Source organism: Manis javanica, chromosome 4 (assembly GCF_040802235.1).
Source record: "Manis javanica isolate MJ-LG chromosome 4, MJ_LKY, whole genome shotgun sequence".
NCBI classification, from domain to species: domain Eukaryota; kingdom Metazoa; phylum Chordata; class Mammalia; order Pholidota; family Manidae; genus Manis; species Manis javanica.
Genome location: NC_133159.1, coordinates 59769969 through 59789613, shown reverse-complemented (window position 1 = coordinate 59789613; position 19645 = coordinate 59769969). Strand labels below are relative to the sequence as shown.

The following is a 19645-nucleotide window of genomic DNA, read 5'->3' as shown; positions in this document are numbered from 1 at the left end:
AAAGGCATCCTAACAGTATGGGAGAATATATTTGTAAATGACATATCTGACAAGAGGTTAACAACCAAAATATTTAAAGAATTTGCACACCTCAACACCCAAAAAGCAAATAACCCAATTAACAAATGGGCAGAGGATATGAAGAGACAGTTCTCCGAAGAAGAAATACAGACGGCCAACAGACACATGAAAAGATGCTCCACATCACTAATCATACAGGAAATACAAATTGAAACCACAATGAGATATCAACTGACACCAGTAAAGATGGCCAGCTTTGGAAACACTAAGAACAAAAAATGCTGGCAAGGATGCAGAGAAAGGGGGACCCTCCTACACTACTGGTGGGAATGTAAACTAGTTCAACCATTGTGGAAAGCAATATGGAGGTTCCTCAAAAAACTCAAAATAGAATACCATTTGACCCCAGAATCTCACTCCTTGGAATTTACCCAAAGAATACAACTTCTCAGATTCAAAAAGACATATGCACCCCTATGTTTATTGCAGCACTTTTTACAATAGCCAAGATATGGAAGCAACCTAAGTGTCCATCAGTAGATGAATGGATAAACAAGAGGTGGTACATATACACAATGGAATACTATTCAGCCATAAGAAAGAAACAGATGCTACCATTTGCAACAACATGGATGGAGCTGGAGGACATTATGCTCAGTGAAATAAGCCAGGCAGAAAAAGACAAGTGCCAAATGATTTCCCTCATTTGTGGAGTATACCAATGGAGCAAAACTGAAGGAACAAAATAGCAGCAGACTCAGAGACTCTAAGAATGAATTAGTGGTTACCAAAAGGGAGGGGTGTGGGAGAGTAGGTGGGTAGGGATGGAGAAGGGGATTCAGGGGTATTATGTTTAGTACACAGGGTGTGGGGGATCACAGGGAGAACAGTGTAGCACAGAGAAGGCAAATAGTGGATCTGTGGTATCTTGCTGCGCTGATGGACAGTGACTGCATTTGGGTATGAGTGGGGACTTAATAATATGGGTAAATGTAGTAACCACATTGTTTTTTCATATGAAACTTTCATAAGTGTATATCAATAATACCTTAATAAAAAATAAAAAATAAAACATACATCAGTTACCAAGTCTGGAAATTCACCAAACATATTTGCAAAACAAAATGCATGTATAACAATTATACTAACAAAATTCTGAATTGTCATGCACCTTTTAAAATTCATGTATTCATTCATTCAACAAACATTTAAACAACTACTATGTAATAGGTACTATGCTTAATACGCACATTTGAGAAAAAAATTCAAGATTCATAAGAGATAAAAATTTCCCCAAAATAAAATGAAACACGTTGCTAACTCATTTTAACGATCTAGATCAGTAAGGTTGCCTTTCTCTGTTACTTGATCATATTTCATTTATTCATTGGTAGAATCACTCATCTATTTGACTAAAATCTGTTGAGCACCTACTTTGGGAAGACACTATGCTTGTCACCAGGATACAAAGAACAGCAACAGAGAGAGCCTATTGAAGAATACAGCTATCAAATAATTATAAGCATGATAAACACTCTGATAGGCAAGGCATGGGGTATTCATAGGAGTAATCTTGGTCTGAGGATGAACAAGGATTACATATAAGTTGAAAGAAGAGTATTTCTGGCAAAGGGAAGCAGCTACTTGTTCAAATTTCTCAGAATATCAGAGTAGCATGTTTAAACAACTGAACAAAGAGTGATGTTGCTGAAGTTGAGAAATTATATTGAGGGATTAGGAAAAAATATGTTCATTTATTGGACAAATATTTATTGAGTGCCTGCTCTTTTGTTCGAGATGACATGGATACAGTGATGAGCAAACACTATTGGAATCCAAGACTAAGAGAACTTATATTGTCTTTGGAAGGAAGAGCTGCAGGCAAAAAAAATAAGTGAATGTCAGGTACTAAGAGCTTTAGGAAAAAAGTTAAATGTGTCAAAATGGATAAGAAATGCTAGAGGAGAGAGGAGTGTTGCTATTTTATTGGTCTAACAAAGTGATTAAGAGTGCGTGCTCAAGTCAGAATGCCACTCTGACCTAAGGAATGGTACTTAATATTAAAACTCATGACATATTTAGACAAAGGCCTAATACATAGTGTTGGCTCAAAACATGTGGTTATTATTATCATCCTCATGTCATAATTATCTTCATTATTACAATTATTTAGGAAAATTTATGATGGTAAGTGAAGGTATCATTGTAAAGGTGGAATTTGAAGAGACTGAAAGTAAATGGGAAAGGAGGCCATACAGATATCAGTGGGAAAAGCATTATAGGCAGAGGGGACTGTAGTTCAATGGCCCTGAAGCAGGAGCCTGATAAGTGACCTCAAGAAAAACAAAGAGACTAGCAGAACTGGACTTGGATGGATGAGGGTAGGCATAGAGAAGAAGTGTGGCAGAAGTAGTGCTGATCTCAATTAAAGAGGCCATAGAACCATTCAAAAGACTTTGGTATTTATTAGGTGAAAAGGAAACCTTGGACAGTTTAAGCAAAGGAGTGAGATGATCTGATTTTTGTTAGGATACCTCTTGTGTTTTTAATAGACAGTTGTAGGGGCAGAGACAAATATGGAGGGACGTAAGTCAATCAGGATGTCTATATGCGAGGCCAAATAAAAGTGCAGTCAAGAACGACCCCTAAGGTTTTGGTTTGACAACTGGAAGAACAGAACTGCTGTTTATTAACACTGCTAATTATTCAGGGGGAGCAATTTTGACTGTTGGGGTGGTCATTGGTTGGGGGGAATCAGGAATTCAGAAATTGTTATATATATGCTACTTCATTTACACATTTGAGTGGAGGTGTGAAAGATGCTTTATATGAATCTGAAGTTCATAGGAAAGGTCTAAGTTGATTATATACATTTCAGACTCCTGACTGTCATATACAGAAGGCATTTGAAACCACGAGGATGAAGAAGAGGGGAGAGGTGGTATTGGAATTGAGCCTTGAAGCATTCTGACCTTTTAAAAGAGAGAAAAGGAGTTGAGGAGTCTTCAGGGATTTTCCTTTAGTTGGAAGAAAAACATACCCTGTGGGAGAACTGTATCTCAAATATTAATCTGATTATAATCTGTGTACTTTTTTTCTCCTCACCTCTCTTACTTTCACTCTGAGGGTCATTTTGTTTCCCCAACACACACTGAGGCAGAAAAAAAATTAGAAGGTGTAAAACTGAGAGACAAAGACTACATTTTAGATGCATAATTGTAAAATTGATTTTGACTTCTGTAAAATTAGATAAGATGGTGTCTGGGAAATAGAAGAGAGAAAGAAAAGCTTCTCTGGCAGAGTGCTCACAAAGACAACCCAATGCGTGCTCAAAAACAGGAGGAGAGCAAAAAGCTTGTTCTCCCCTCCTTCACAAAATATCTTTAAGTATTCCTGAACATTTCTAAGTCCTACAGAATACTTGATATGGATGCCCTGTGTGAGGGTAAGGGAACATAAAAAACAAAACAAAACATTCCATACATATAGAAAGTACTTATCAATGTGGATCTGAATAGAACTAATGCTTTTTAAGGGAGAAGCAGTGGCAGTTTATTTTAAGAGTCATTTAGAAGACAGACCCCATTAAGCAACAAAGGCTTATTAAGTATTTTAGGTCAAGAAGTTTCCTGTTCTGGTTACTAAGAAACCACCCCAAATCTGAGTGGTTTAAAACAAAACGTATTAATATCTCTTACAGTTTTAAGGGTTTAATGGTCTTAGGTGGGTAGTTCTTGCCTGGGGTCTCTCATGTATTTTAACCAGATGTCAGCTGGGGCTACAATTGTTTGAAGACTCAACTGGACTGAGCATTCACAGTTCACTCACATGGTAGACAACTGATTCTGGCTTTTGGCCCAAAGGTAAACTAGGGCCATCAACTAGAACACCTACACTTGTCCATTCCATGTGGTTTGAGCTTCTCATAATTAAGCAATGGGGTTCCAAAGATGAGCATCTCAAGAAGAAAATTCCTGAACACAAGACTCAGGTAGAAAACTTCATATGAATTTGACTCTGAAGTCACATATCATCACTTCCAAAACAATATTGGTCAAAAGCAAATCACAAGACAAACCCAGATTCAAGTGTAAGAAACTGCACATGAACATGGACATGGATACTGGGCACTGTGCCTCATTGGCAGGCCATTTTTGGAGACTAACTAACATACTCTCAATTTAGTAAAACTAAAAACATGTATTTTAAAAATTGACACTGGCATTTCATTTCTGTGTGTAACTTTTAAATCAAGGATGACATATTTAAAATTTAATTCTCTCTTTTTTGCTAAAATTATACCATAAATATATTTTCATTAAATTAAATATTTTATTACATGATCATTTTAATAATATGACAGTATTTTAATATATAAAATAGACATAATTAGGATTTTTTTATTGTTACTTGAGATTCAGGTGGTCTCTAAATTTTTGCTAATATTTTTTAAAAAGAAAATGAACATCCTAGAAGTTAAAACTCTATTATTTGTGATTAATTTCTATTAGAATCAAAAGTGAGACAATTCAAAGATTTTTAAAGATGTAATATGAATTTCCCTCTAACAAGGCTAAAACAATTTAAACTATCATAATTACTATTTAGGAATTTTCATTTCCCCACACCCCACCATTAAAAACTCTTCCTATTTAGAAAATAGGAGGATTTTTTTTTTTTGTCCATTTTTGACTGAATCTTTTTGTCTATTTACCACTCAAATAAATACTGGAAAAAGTTCAACATATTCTATCTGCTTAGAGGCTATTTGTAGTTTTTTCTTATTTTTTCAGTTTAGGGACTTTATTATTTTTTCCATTAAAATAAGAAAGGCTTTTTTAATATTTCTCAAAATGTCACAAGTAAATGCATAAAATAAGGCAAGTATGCTAAATATTTCAGCTGGATTACATCTGTGACTGACTTCATGAGCCAGAACATGAGAATATTCAGATATTTGGATAGAGATAGAGAATAATTATTGTCAGTTAACTTGTGTACCAGTTCTGTTTTTTATCTTTTAGCATGTATTTATTTTATGTCATAATTGTTATCATCAAAACTTTGTTCCTCCCAATAATTCTCTAAGGGGTAGAGAAGTCATTTATCTCTATGATTCCATTTAGTGTCCACTAAACCTCAAGTAAGAAAAGCTACACACCACCTTTATATCCGAGGGACTAGATGGCATCTCAGAAGTAAGCACTGACTTATTGGGAAAAACAGATTGTTCCTCACTAATATTCATAAATAATAAATGAATAAGTAACCACTATAGACACCACTGCAGAACACAGAATAAAATAAAGCTTTCGGTTTTCTAACTGTGTAAGTACTCCATGCCAAGAACTGCTTAGTCACTAAATTGAATGGCCATATAAGATATAGTTAAAATTCCTCTAGAACCATTTTATGTCCTGCTTGTAACCAATAGTTATCACTAATTAGAGATATTAGAATTATCATTATCAAAATATAATATAATAATCAAACTTAATGCCATATTATCTAATTAAATAGATGTTCATGTTTTATCAATTGAACTCTGTAATCAACCACATAAGAATAGAATAGTTATTATCTCCTAGGAAAATGTTGCTGTCATGCCTCTGATTATGGTTCTTTAAAAACACTCAGATAAAAAAAAAAAAGAAAAGAAAAGAAAAAACGCTCAGATAAATGGATCTTCTATTTACCATATGGTTTTATTTTTTTATGGTTTTAGGAAATATTCTCAAACTTTTCTAATATTCTACATGTTGAAATCCACTTTCATGCCACAGGCATAAAACATGAGAAATAATTTCTGCTATTAGAACGAGACAATTCATGTATGTGAGTACTTTGCTATATAAAATTATCTAAGGTGACAATCCAATATAATATTAAGTGTATTATCATATCTTTTACTTTAGAGAGTGGAGTAGGAGTGGTTAGGAGATTGAAGTAGACAACACATTTGTGAAGAAGCCAGAAGCTACATTGGTTGGACCAATAATGGGTACTGTACTTACTCATTTCATGCCCTTCAGGTCCTCAGACTTCCCTTTCTTCTGAAATCTGGCTGGCACAGCCACAGCTACACTTCCTTGCTCTCCCTAGATGGTCTGTTCAAAGAAACAATCGTTTATACAGCCAGGTCCAGCTTGTGGGTCAACCAATAGTCACATCCTCTTGAAGACCTCCTTCAAAGTCCACCCCCTTGGTACTGGCTCGTACAATCTTACACACCCCTCTCTTTACAGTGTGCCTTGAGTGATCAGCAAGGGATTTCATTAGGAGGGACGTAGCTTGTTTGGAAGCTATATGGAAGCTGAATTGGAGGCAGAGACCACAGCAACGATATAGACACATGTAAAAGGAAATACATATTAAGATAATTATTCTCAAAATAAGTAACTATTTTTCCCAAGAGTCCCATGATCTGAACTGCTAATTTATTAAGTCTTCTAGGCTAGATGTTGGATCATTCAGGATGTTTATTTGTGTCCTCCTGTGATTTACTTAAAGGTGAGAGATACATCAGCAGCCTTATCAGGTATGACACATAATATTCTATTTGGACAATGACACAGGTGACTCCTTGTGAGGCAATGATAATGTCCAAGGCCAACCTATTTTGGAAGACAACTGTCCTCATTTCAGAGTTCATTTCAGAGTCTCATTTCAGAGTTCAGTAAAGACAAGCTTTGTCAGCTACCATTTCAGGCTTGTTGAGTGAATTTAGTAAGGGCTTTTATGCTCACTGTAACGTCCTCCAGCCCACTGGAGGAAACAAAGATGATGGCCAAATGATCGTACCAGTGAAAACAGAACACCATCACTGGCCTTGACCAGAGATAGGGTGCTCTGGTTGTGCATACCATGCATATCGTCTGGGGAAGGCAGCACTGTTACGCATGAGGGTGGGATTGGGGTGGGATATGCCAGATCCCATTATCTCCCCTTTCAGTGGTGCATGTTCCATTCCAGGTACAGTGCATTTCATCTGATCAGGTTTGGTGCAGGATGAGATCCTAGCTCCCCTGCCCCAGGAGTGTGAGGTAACTCACCTATGACGGTAGACATCTTGCAAATTCCAGCAGACAACTCCTTTCACAGCTATGATGGGACTTGGTGCTTTCTGCAACATATGCACATTGATCCATGGTCAGAGTCAGGGCAATGGCTGTTTCCTGCAACTTTCATACTATGGCATTGAGTGTCTCCACAGGGGTCCCCAGTCTGGTATATGGGAAAACAGCCCTACTGGTTGATCACTCAAATGTATTAAATCCTAGGATAGTGTTTAAGTCCACTCAGCCAAGGTGATTTTACCTGTTAGTAATTTAATCTGCTGCTTTAATAGTCTGTTTTTCCTTTCTACCAACTCTGCTGACTACAGGTTACAGAGGAGATGGAATCTCCATTCAATATCATGTTCTTTTGTCTAGTCTTGCACATATAACCTTTGAAATGTGACCCCCAACAACTGTTCAGCTAGGGTATCCATACATAGTACTCAGCTTCTGTAACACCTAATGGTGTCAAGCCTGGTTTGCGCAGGGATGGGAAAGCTTGGGTTAAGCCAAATAGCAGTGTCCACATAGACCAAGCCGTATTTCCAACACTCATTAAAAAGAAGGGGTGCTGAGATAATCAATTTGCCAGTCCCTTGCTAGTTGGGAACTCCAGAGGATGGCCCAAATTCCTTCAGCAGTTGCCTGAGGCATTGTTTAGAACACAGAGGACACATTGTTACTACATTAACCAGGTCGTGGTATTTCAAGGGCAATTTGGCAATCTTGACAATACACCAGCCCCCACCCCCCACCCTAGGCATTATGATGGCTGCTCTTTCCATGCCTTATGTACCAAAATGTCAGTTGTAGAGTTTGTACCCAAACTGGGGCATCAGCTTCCTGATCATCAGGGGGTCTACTCCTTATGAGTCAAGACATGGAGAACAGTGAGGACAGCCTCAGGCTCTTTCAGGTGAACCCAAATGCTTTTCCCATAGCCTAATGACACAAGGGCTTATAAATGATCATCCATCCCTCAGCTTCCCATTGTCCTAGGCATAGTGTTAATCTCTTTAAAACCGCCGAACTGTCAGTGCAAAGGTTAATGACCAGGGCTCAGGAGTAATCACCAGCCAAACCTCTATGAGTTCAGCCCACTGGCTGCTGTGGTTTGCTATTTCCATCCAGATGGTGTCAGTGTTTGGCTGAATAGTGACTGTAGTCCTTGTGGGCAGGGTGCCCCAACTAGACTCATCTGTACACCAGACATCAGCCGTGATTTCCCTCATTTCCTCTCTACAGGCTACAAGGGGATACCACAGGAATAGGGGCAGGGGCATTTGGGGGATCTATATATTCTCCAGGGCCTGGCAGTACCCACATTTCTAGAGATAGTATTGTGGTGGACAGGGCCCTCCTTTGCTGAGAATAGGCATGCCACTTTGTCATTTTGGGAGTCTGAGCCATAGCAGAGGTGGTACAATGAAACATACTCTCAAGCCACCTCTTCATAGGAAGGGAAGCTCTTACCATGATATTCTTTTCCTTCTTAAGAGACTCTACCTGGATGCATGCTATGTACACTCCTGGGAGATCCTAGGAGTTACTGCCTTACAGGACATAGTAGGTTTCTGTCCTCTTCCAGAGCTATGATCAAAAACTTCCAGATACTCCCTCCTTCTGTTGTCACTGCTACAGGGCCCATCACATACCATCTGGAGTCACAGATACATCTAAGTCAAGTGGTAGCCCTGCTTGGGAGATGCTCAGAGCTTTAATCTGCTTCACTAGTATTTTTTCCTTCACAAAGATGGCTTGCTGCTCTGATCCCTAGTCCCAAATATGCCCTTATTTACCTGGTGGTGTGAGAGACAGAAGCACTGTGCCAGGTGGGAAGACTCTGCTGGAGTAGGCAGGATATCAGGGATGATAGGAGCAGGTGGGGTAGGTCTAAACTGTTTTTCAGGTTTTAAGGCTTTCCATAGGCCCACTAACACAGTGTTGGGCTGCTGATTTATTTGTTCAGGTGGGGTCCTAGCAGCAATGAGGTCAAACCACCTTTGCTTCCAGGTTACTTTTATGGGACTCTATAGACGATTGGGTTAGCCTTTTGGATTTTGAGTTCCTCTGCCTCAGACCTTTCCTGAAGCCTGTGCTTATCCCTGAGATTTGTCAGTTTCCCCTGTATCTTCAATGCATTGCCCAACATCATAAACGTCTTGTCCGGCTACTGGGCTCAGTATGAATATCATACCAGGTGCTGGCAGTAGCCAGGACAATCTCATTTTTCATTCTTATGGTCAATGTGACTTGATCAGGATCTTCAAAGACAGAGGCACAGATTGCCTGCTTCATTTACAATTCCCTAAGAATTTGTTGTACCTCTATAGATTTGAGGGTTCCATGAGACAAGGGAAATAGCACTCATTGGGCCAATCCTCCCTTCAAGCTAGAATAATCTAGGCTATAAGGTAGTGAGTACCTTGAACCCCACCCCTCCTTGACCCCAGCACCATGTAGGTGCAACCAGAGGGCTGGGTATGTGGTAATGTTGCTCATTTTCTCTGCCTCCTCCCAGTTCAGAGAAATGCCAGCACCCCATATCTCATAGTTATACTAACCATGCCTGGAGACTGTCTCTGGCTTTTTTCTGGAAATTGGAAGATATATCAATCAGCTAAGTGGAAATATATTCTCTCCTCATGAACACTTCTTGTATTAGGGGCTGGCCCACCAGCCAAGATTATTGTTGTTGTGCCTCTGCTTTTCTTTGTACTAGGCGTGAGACAGCACAGCACATTTTGTTGGTTTCACTGTCAGTCATCACGACATTCTGTTTGTTCTCATTTTCCCAGGGAGCCCACCTCTTAGTATCCCAATTAGGCTTTTCTTGTGACCTCTTAGCTTAGCAAAACAGCATGCTAAGATCTCCAATGTATTATCCTGCCCCTTGTCAGCCAGCCCCAAAGCTAGCATAGTGGGCAACTGCATGTCCTTTTCTATCTTTAACTCTTCTTCCAACTTTCTAAATTGAGCTCCAGCCTTTAGTGGGGCTATGTGAAGTGCTTGTGGTAGAGGCTAGTGCACTGTGGTGGCCACACATTTCCTTTCTCTGCTGCCATGCACTATGCACAGTTCCTCAAACAAGTGTATTACATCAGCTGGCATTTTTGGGGAATTCCAGTACTCACACTGTGGTCCATAAGTATCTCACACACAGGCCACCCCTCAAGACACACATAAAGGTCAATGACCACCTTGGGATTTGCCTCTCAGACAACTCTTTCCCAAGGTCCATTTCTTTGGTCTCCTGGCTGACACCTAGTCCCCTCCTGACCAATCATTGGCTTGAAAATTGGCCCTCTCACATGGAATGGAAGAAGAGACCAAAGAAAGAGGAAGACCACTCCATATTGGTAGGTGGAAGGTTCAGTTTCCATTAAAGAGTTAAAAACCATTCATGATAAATTGAGAATAATAATTAAGTGTATGTAATACAGATTTTAAAATATAAAAGTGATCAGACAACATTATCATAATTGTAGATTGGTCCAGAAAAACAATCATGGAGGGTTGGATTAGAAAGTGGCTGAAGATTTGAATTATGAAAAAATAAAAGTAAAAACATTATTTATGATATCAGCTACATATATAGCACTGTGCTAATCATTTACATTATTATATGATTTTTACGTTAGCTTCATTAAGTACAAAATATTTTCCAATTTTAGAGATGAAAAATCAGAGACTCAGTGAGTTTAAGGAATAAAACCAAGCTCACAGAGTAAATAAGGGAAAGAAATGTTAATTCATAGTGTAAAGCTATGGTAGTCCAAAATACCATTGGAAGTGAAAACAAATGTTATAAGATGGCAGAGGTCTCAATTTGTAGCTCAATTTTAGATTGTAACAGTCTTGACAGATTATCAGAACCACCATTTATTGATCTTATTGATAATATATTAAGGTATTTACTTAATTAAAAGTCCATTCTGTGACAAATTTCAGTCTCCTCCCTAGTGCTTTCAATGAATTATAACTGATGCTTCTAAATATTCTATTTTTCTTCAAATAATCTTCTGGTTCCTTCTGAGATAGGAAAAAAGAAGTTAAAAACTCTTGAAGATGAAAAATACAACTTAAAAAAATCATATCCTTCTCCTTATGTTATCCATACCCTTATGATTAAAAAAATAACATCCTCCAAGTATAAAACTATATGACATACGTAATAACACAAGAAAAATTTCAAAATATCTAAAGCCTCTTTAGGGGTAGATCAACATTACAATTTTCATTCCATTTTCCATTTTTTTTCCATTATATCCAGGGGTATCATATGGTCTTAAGTAGAGAATTATTTTCTTGCTATTTAATAATGCTAAACAAGTAATCTGCCCCCCCCACCAAAATAAAACCAGCAGGGCTATTTGGTGTCACATATAATTCCAAGAGAGACCATTTCAGTGAGTCTACAACCTACATCTTTAAGTAATAAGAATGTTTCATTGCATTATTCAGTATCTTGCAGAGACTCATTAAATGTATACTGGAAAGAATTTAATTGGAAGTTAAGCCAAAACTGTTGGTAAATGTGAATAAGTAGATGTTGTATTAAGTTCTACATAACTTATCTCTGAACTCTGAACTCTCCTTTATTTTTATGCCAACAAAGATGAAATTATTGATGTATGACACCTGTGAGAAGCAATGCAAAGGATGCTACAAAGAGAAATTAAAGAGATAGTGATGATAATATATATAATCATTTCATTAAACTTTAATATAAAGCTTTTATATTCATACACAAAATATATTTCATATATTATTGAGTCCAACCTCCCATTTAAACATTCACTTATCCATATGTTTACTAATTAATTTATTAGTATCCATATGTTTATAACTAATTAATTTATAATGTATTCATCCATGCACCCATTTAAAATTCCTAATGCTTATTTTCCTCAATGAAAATAGGAAAAAGCAGTACTTGCTTCACCAGGCTTTTGTAAATATTCAATGAAATAATCAATGCTAAGTATACAACACATTGTATGATAAATGGCATACACTAATATTATGGTAATATTAGTATTTAGTCTGGTTTAAACAAGGTTCTTCAATGAAAACAAAAAGAATGAACATGTAAACAACTCTCTATACCTGTTGGTAGAGAAATTACAAAATATATCCATATATTAGGAATATGATGATAGATTCCAAAAGAAAATGTTCTATGAGAGGACAGGTATTTCCAAAGACCAAGTTAGATATTTCCAAAGACCAAGTTCTTCTTTCTAAAGTATAGGTGACAAGTGCTTTAAATTTTTTTTTGGCAGTGTTTTTGCTGACTCACTAGGCAGCCTGCTATATTTTTGGAGAAGTTCAATTATTAAAAATTATATTCTATGAAACTGGACCATTGTCTAACCCCATATACAAAGGTAAACTCAAAATGGATCAAAGACCTGAATGTAAGTCACGAAACCATTAAACTCTTGGAAAAAAACATAGGCAAAAACCTCTTAGACATAAACATGAGTGATCTCTTCTTGAACATATCTCCCCGGGCAAGGAAAACAACAGCAAAAATGAGCAAGTGGGACTACATTAAGCTGAAAAGCTTCTGTACAGCGAAAGACACCATCAATAGAACAAAAAGGAACCCTACAGTATGGGAGAATATATTTGAAAATGACAGATCTGATAAAGGCTTGACGTCCAGAATATATAAAGAGCTCACACGCCTCAACAAACAAAAAACAAATAACCCAATTAAAAAATGGGCAGAGGAACTGAACAGACAGTTCTCCAAAAAAGAAATACAGATGGCCAAGAGACACATGAAAAGATGCTCCACATCGCTAATTATCAGAGAAATGCAAATTAAAACTACAATGAGGTATCACCTCACACCAGTAAGGATAGCTGCCATCCAAAAGACAAACAACAACAAATGTTGGCGAGGCTGTGGAGAAAGGGGAACCCTCCTACACTGCTGGTGGGAATGTAAATTAGTTCAACCATTGTGGAAAGCAGTATGGAGGTGCATCAAAATGCTCAAAACAGACCTACCATTTGACCCAGGAATTCCACTCCTAGGAATTTACCCTAAGAACGCAGCAATCAAGTTTGAGAAAGACAGATGCACTCCTATGTTTATCGCAGCACTATTTACAATAGCCAAGAATTGGAAGCAACCTAAATGTCCATCTGTAGATGAATGGATAAAGAAGATGTGGTACATATACACAATGGAATACTACTCAGCCATAAGAAGTGGAAAAATCCAACCATTTGCAGCAACATGGATGGAGCTGGAGAGTATTATGCTCAGTGAAATAAGCCAAGCGGAGAAAGAGAAATACCAAATGATTTCACTCATCTGAGGAGTATAGGAACAAAGGAAAAACTGAAGGAACAAAACAGCAGCAGAATTACAGAACCCAAAAATGGACTAACAGGTACCAAAGGGAAAGGAACTGGGGAGGATGGGTGGGCAGGGAGGGATAAGGGGGGGGAAGAAGAAGGGGGGTTTTAAGATTAGCATGCATGGGGGGGAGGGAGAAAGGGGAGGGTGGGCTGCACAACACAGAGAGGACAAGTAGTGACTCTACCACATTTTGCTAAGCTGATGGACAGTAACCGTAATGTGGTTGTTAGGGGGGACCTGATATAGGGGAGAGCATAGTAAACATAGTATTCTTCAGGTAAGTGTAGATTAAAAATTTAAAAAAAAAAAAGAAAGAAAGAAAGAAAAGGGGGATTACTCCTTAACAGGATAAAACTATTGGTAAATCAAAGATCAACGCATGCTTTAAATATCCTTAATGTTGATCACTTAAAGGGTGTCAGATGATCAGCTATGGAGGTACTCTTTTCTGATAATATTCCTTTCTCTTAATTAAAAAAAAAAAAAAAAAAAAAAAAGCAGTTACTGTGTGCTGACCTCCAATGAGTTCTGCACAGTGGTATAGAGGGCATGTCAAAGTGTGGGCAAAGGGTCTGTTTGTTTCTACGCAGAAGATCAAGGCCTAGCTTGGATACCCAGAAAATGAACTAAGATACGATATGAGGAGGAGCTTCCGGCATCAGCACTCTCTGGAGGACTCGTGCCGGGGGATGATCATCAAAAAGCCTCCACAGGGATCCGGACGATGCTGCGGTTGTGGCTGCATCCAGCCCACCGTCTCCTGGACTTGCCATAAGAAGGAGGAGGGAGATGTCTAGGCTGGCATGTGCATACAGTGAGACAACGAATTTGACTGGATCTGTACTGTTGGAACTCAACCAGGAGTTGGGAGGGGTGCAAGTTGTAGCACCCCAAAATCTCATGACTATAGACTATCTATGGTTAAAAGAACATATGGGATGTGAACAGATCCCAGAAATGGGCTGCTTTAATTTGTCTGATGGTTCAAGTACAGTTGGAAAATATCCATCATATCATAGATAAATTTTCACAAATGCCTAGGGTGCCTAAATGGTTTTCTTGGCTTCACTGGAGATGGCTGGTAATTATAGATTTGCTTTGTTTATGTCACCGTATTCCTATTATGTTAATATGTGTGTGCAAATTAGTTAGTAGTTTAAAACCTATACATACTTAAGGTACTATACAAGAAGATATGTCAAAGAAATAATCAATCCTCCCAAGTTTCCTTCATATGCTACATCTATAGCTTTTCTTCTTCCTTCCTAATTACAAACCTTAAATAGAATTCGTGCCTCATATCGAATTTACCGAGTATCATAATTCCTCCAGGTGGTAAAGATACCTCGAGACAAGTGCTGGGCATAGAAGCCACAGGGCATAAATCTGCAAAGAAGTAAAAAGCTAACCTTTGCAAACAATATGGCTTCTCTCTCACTTACCAACTTTACATTTCCCTGTATGGCCCCGGAAGATGACTGGTTAGCCAGAGACGGGTAAGATTCCTCAAGGGAGGAACAACCTAAGACAGGCACAGTCACAGGGGGGCCATCAGGTGAGAATTTGGGGATCAACAGAGGTGAGGCTCAGAACCTCACCCCCCCTGCTTTGAGAGAAATCTTCTGCATCCGTGGATGTCTTGCTGCCCTTGTCTAGCCTGGATTAATACTTAGTCCATAGGCACACACCTGATCATCTGATCATCTATATTTGCCTTCTTACAGCACTAAACTATGTTTTCTACCTTTATCTTGCATCTACCTACCACTTCAGCATTTTATTAAAAATAAAAATAATAATAATAATAGGAGAAATGTGGGATCAACATATAAATCAAGTACAAAAATCAAATGAATATTCATATTTGACCTGATGGTTTATAGGTCATATTGCATGATCAAAACCGAAAGTTTCTGTGATGAATGCCCTTGTACTGTTCACCATGTAAGAATTTATTCACTCTGTAAGAATTCGTTCACCATGTAAGAACTTGTTCGTTATGCTTCAGAAGATTGGAGACTGACGAGAATTAGGCTTGAGATGGATTAATGATTGTACATTGAGCATTGACCCCCCTATACTGAATTTTATTGTTGTTAACAACCATTTGATCAATAAATATGAGAGATGCCCTCTCAAAAAAAAAATAAATAAATAAATAAATGTAGGATCTTAAAAAAAAAAAAAAAGAATTGCTAGACCCTGAAACTGGCAGCAGGACCAGCTTCTCAGGCATGTCACACAGGGCCCTGTGCTTAGTTTGATTCCCTGTTTTTGCCATCTTGAAATTCTTTTTTTTATTGCAGTACATACAATAAAATACACAAATTTTAGTATACAGCTTGTTGAATTTCGACATGTGTATACACTCATGTAACCATCACCCAGATCAAGATACCATTCTTACGAATATTTTCCACTTCACCTACTTTACCCATCCTCCACCCCCAAACCTCTATTCCATCCTGAAATTCTTTTTTTAAAATAAACTTTTAATTTTATTAGAACAGTTTTCAATTTATAGAATCATTGCAAAGATAATACAAAGAGTAACTATATGCCCCACATCCAGTATCCTCTATTATTAACATCTTACATTAGTATATTTGTCACAATTAATGAACATATATCGTTACATTATTTTAACAAAAAAGTCCATACTTCTTTCAGATTTCCTCAGTTTTGCCTAAATATACCTTTTATGTTCTAGAGTTCCATCCAGGGTCCCACATGACATTTAGTTGTCATGTTTTCTTAGGCTTCTCTTGGCTGTGGCAATTTCTCAGGCTTTCCTTGTTTTTGATGACCTTGACAGTTTTAAGGAGTACTGGTCAGGTATTTTGTACCTGATTTGTCTGAAGATTTTCTTATAATTAGACCAGGGTAATCTAATCTGGGAGGAAGACTTGAAATTCTTAAAAAATTTTTAGAAGGGACCCCACATTCAGTTTGGGCCCTTCCCAGTACATCTCTTTCACTGTGTTTTATTGGTTTAAGAAGTTACAGAACTGTGGGAATTCATATATAAAGTATAAAAATCATATGAATAATCATATCTGACTCAACTGTTTATAGTTCACGATTCGTGGTCAAAACAGAAACAGTTTCTGTGATATGAGTACCCTTGCATTGTTCCCTATGTAAGAACTTATTTGTTATGCTTCAGAAGATTGGAGACTGTTGAGAGTTGGACTTGATTAATGATTGTGCATTGAGTCCCCTATACAGAATTTTATTGTTGTTAACAACCATTTGATCAATAAATATGAGAGGTGCCCTCTCAAAAAAAAAAAAAAAAAATTATATTCTATTATTCAGTATGGAAACTGACTGCAGCATAGTTCAAAATATTCTCCATTTGATTTCTAATCTATGTAAGGTGAATTTCAAAAAAATGCAAAACAAATGGGAAAAATGCAAAAGAATTTTACTCATTTTTTTTTAAACATGAAAACTAGTAAATGGTATGTGAATTATTCTTCTAGAGAATGCTATTGTTTTCTTTCTGCTGACTTCTAAGTAAAATAGCCTAGCCAAGAGGATAAATAACAGACTGACCTGGCCAGATGTTCTCAATATATTATTAAACTGCACTGTATTTCCTTTGGGAAGAAATTACCCTGCTATTTCCTTTATACTTTTTATATCAATAGATGTCTGAATTTCACTTGAGCTACAGGAGAGGGCTGGAGGAATAAAATTTGACAAAGCTGGGTTCAACTAATGAGAGGTAAGGGAGCTCAGAGAGGCTTTAGTTTTGCTATGAACTCTGGTTTTCATTATAGCATTTGGGAAGCAGTATATATCAAGGTGAGGGATTAAATGGCAAGGGAAAGGGTGAACATGATTAGATTTTACATTTGAAAAGGTATATTGGAAAATATACTGTCAAATCTGACACATACCTTCAGTTTTTCAGTTATAGGCAATATTGTTTCCCCAAATAAGACTAGTTTTAAAGTATTTATTCATTTTGCATTTTCCAGTTTAAGCAAAATAATTGAGCTTCTTGTTGACAAGATTTGTTTCTAGAAATGAGAGATAAGAATGTGATATTTGCTTTAGAATGCTCATTCTTATATTCTGCTCTTGTGATGTCACATTTTACCTGTCTACATTTGGTGTTGCTTATTACTGCAGGCAGCAAGAGATGTGCACATGTCAAACTGTCTCTAGCTAGCAAATATATTTCTGGAAGACATAATGTTTTAAACAGGAAACACAGGCACATGTCTACAAGCTAATCTGTTGACAACTAATAAAGTATTCATATTCTACCTCTAGCACAAGAAGTTGAAACAGAAGCTCTTACTAGTCACACTCCTCTGCATGTATTATAAAACTAATAATCAGAAGAAAACAGCCATTCCTCTTACAAAGCAAGTTTAGTGACGACTTGAGATAAATGCAAATAAATTGTGAAAAGTATTAAATGTGTATTTCTATGTCCTTTTTTTGTCAGACAGTGAATGTTTTAATACATATACAACATATAATTAATATGACTTCTATTATAAGATTATGCTGCTTCTATGGCTACTGTTTCCTTCTATTGTCTCCTACTATGATTCACTCTTTCTTTCTTTGCTTCATAGTCAAATTCCGATGTGGTCTAATTATATCAGTTGGTCACTCTCTAGACGCAACACTGTTGGGCCAGCATTCTTATTCCAAGACAGTTTAAGAATGATTGTCTTTGCTAGGATGCAGATTCCCAGTACAATATGTTATATCATAGTAGCCCTGTCAGGACACAAAAAAACCTGCCAGTGTTTGGGAAGGACACTGTTTCTGGTCACCTTCTTCTGAAGGAGAATTGAATGTGCCAGCAATGTAGTCATTCCAAGAAAGGGAGAGCAAATAGTTAGCCTTCCTCTAAACTTCCCTCAAAAAGTAAATATGGTTCCTGGAATGGGGTAATGGATTTATGTGTGAAGCCATTAGCTAATGCTTATTACATTAGTTTCTTAAGAGAGAAAGACTGAGCAGATATGATACAAGATGGGATAGCTTTGATAATGATACATGAACCAGAGACAGGCCCAAGCAGTGAAGCTATTAACATGTGTACCTGAGAACCAACGCATATGTTTTCGTAATGGCAACTGGTACATTTTAGGCTTTCTGGTATGCTCACAATTTTGCTTAAGGCAAGCCCTAACAGATAGTAATATAAATTCCTCTTTATTCAATATTCAGGACATCACTTTCATTCTTTAAAAATTAAAATAATAAGGCAACATACCAAAAATAGTTCCTCATGCAAATTAATGACATTCTTTTTTAAGTAAGCAGTTTCTAAAAGTAGTTCCTTATTTAGTTGTGATTTATATATGGAAAATAAAAAAAGCTTTTTGGAATGTCAGTAGTTTTATTAAATTAGTGTAATTGAAAAGTGACCATGTGCTAACTCATCACAGTAAATACATTTTAAGCACCTTGAATTGGCATAGCACCTATGATGCACAATCAAGATTCAAATGGCAGCCATGGCAAAAGCTTCTTTTTAAAAGATGTAGCTTTAGCTACAAGGTGACTCTAATTTAAGGGAATCTGTAATTATTAATATTTCTGGGAAATGTGTAAAATTCCTTTTGCCCTCAATAACAACAGTTCCAACAAGCAATATATTTTCTAATACTCATTACTTTATCTGTTAGCACTTTGTTAGAAAAAAAAAGGGAAAGAAACCTGACAAAGCCAAAGCTAGTAATAAAGTTGGCTGGTGAATCACAATGCTGTACATCTTACTGACATAGAGCATAGATGTCTTAATAATTGGCTTTAGATGAGTGTAAAACAGTGAAGATATTTCACAGAAGATAATTCTTACATATTGTGTCTGAAAGCTGAAGGGAAATATAAATATTTCAAATAAAAATGATATATTGAGCATTCTCTCTCCTGGCTTTGTATCAGGGGCTGTCGATAACACAAGGAAAAATAAAACACAGTTCCTGATTACTCAGAACTCAAGGTCTATGAAAAGTTGAGTAACTTCCAATAATAGTAGATAACAAAAAGAAAATTTGACACATTTGCCTATTATTAATATAACTTGTGTAGATGACAATTTCGTTAGATGTTCTATACAAGATGATTTCATGTTAAGAAAGTTAAATTAAGAATCATACTGAATATGCTTAAGTTTAGAATAAATTGAGATACATATTATGTCTTAAGGTTT

The 19645-nt window shown here is 37.0% G+C and overlaps 1 long non-coding RNA gene across 1 annotated transcript in view; it reads right to left on the bottom strand.

Annotated features, from left to right (window-relative positions):
• The window catches only part of LOC108390851 (uncharacterized), a 136987-nt gene that overhangs the window by 62730 nt on the left and 54612 nt on the right, over positions 1-19645 (bottom strand). Inside the window, exons 5-6 of the long non-coding RNA XR_012130209.1 lie at positions 7074-7144; positions 6036-6128 (exon numbers count right to left, since the gene is read on the bottom strand). This is a non-coding gene — a long non-coding RNA (uncharacterized lncRNA). The remainder of the gene's footprint in view (positions 1-6035; positions 6129-7073; positions 7145-19645) is intronic.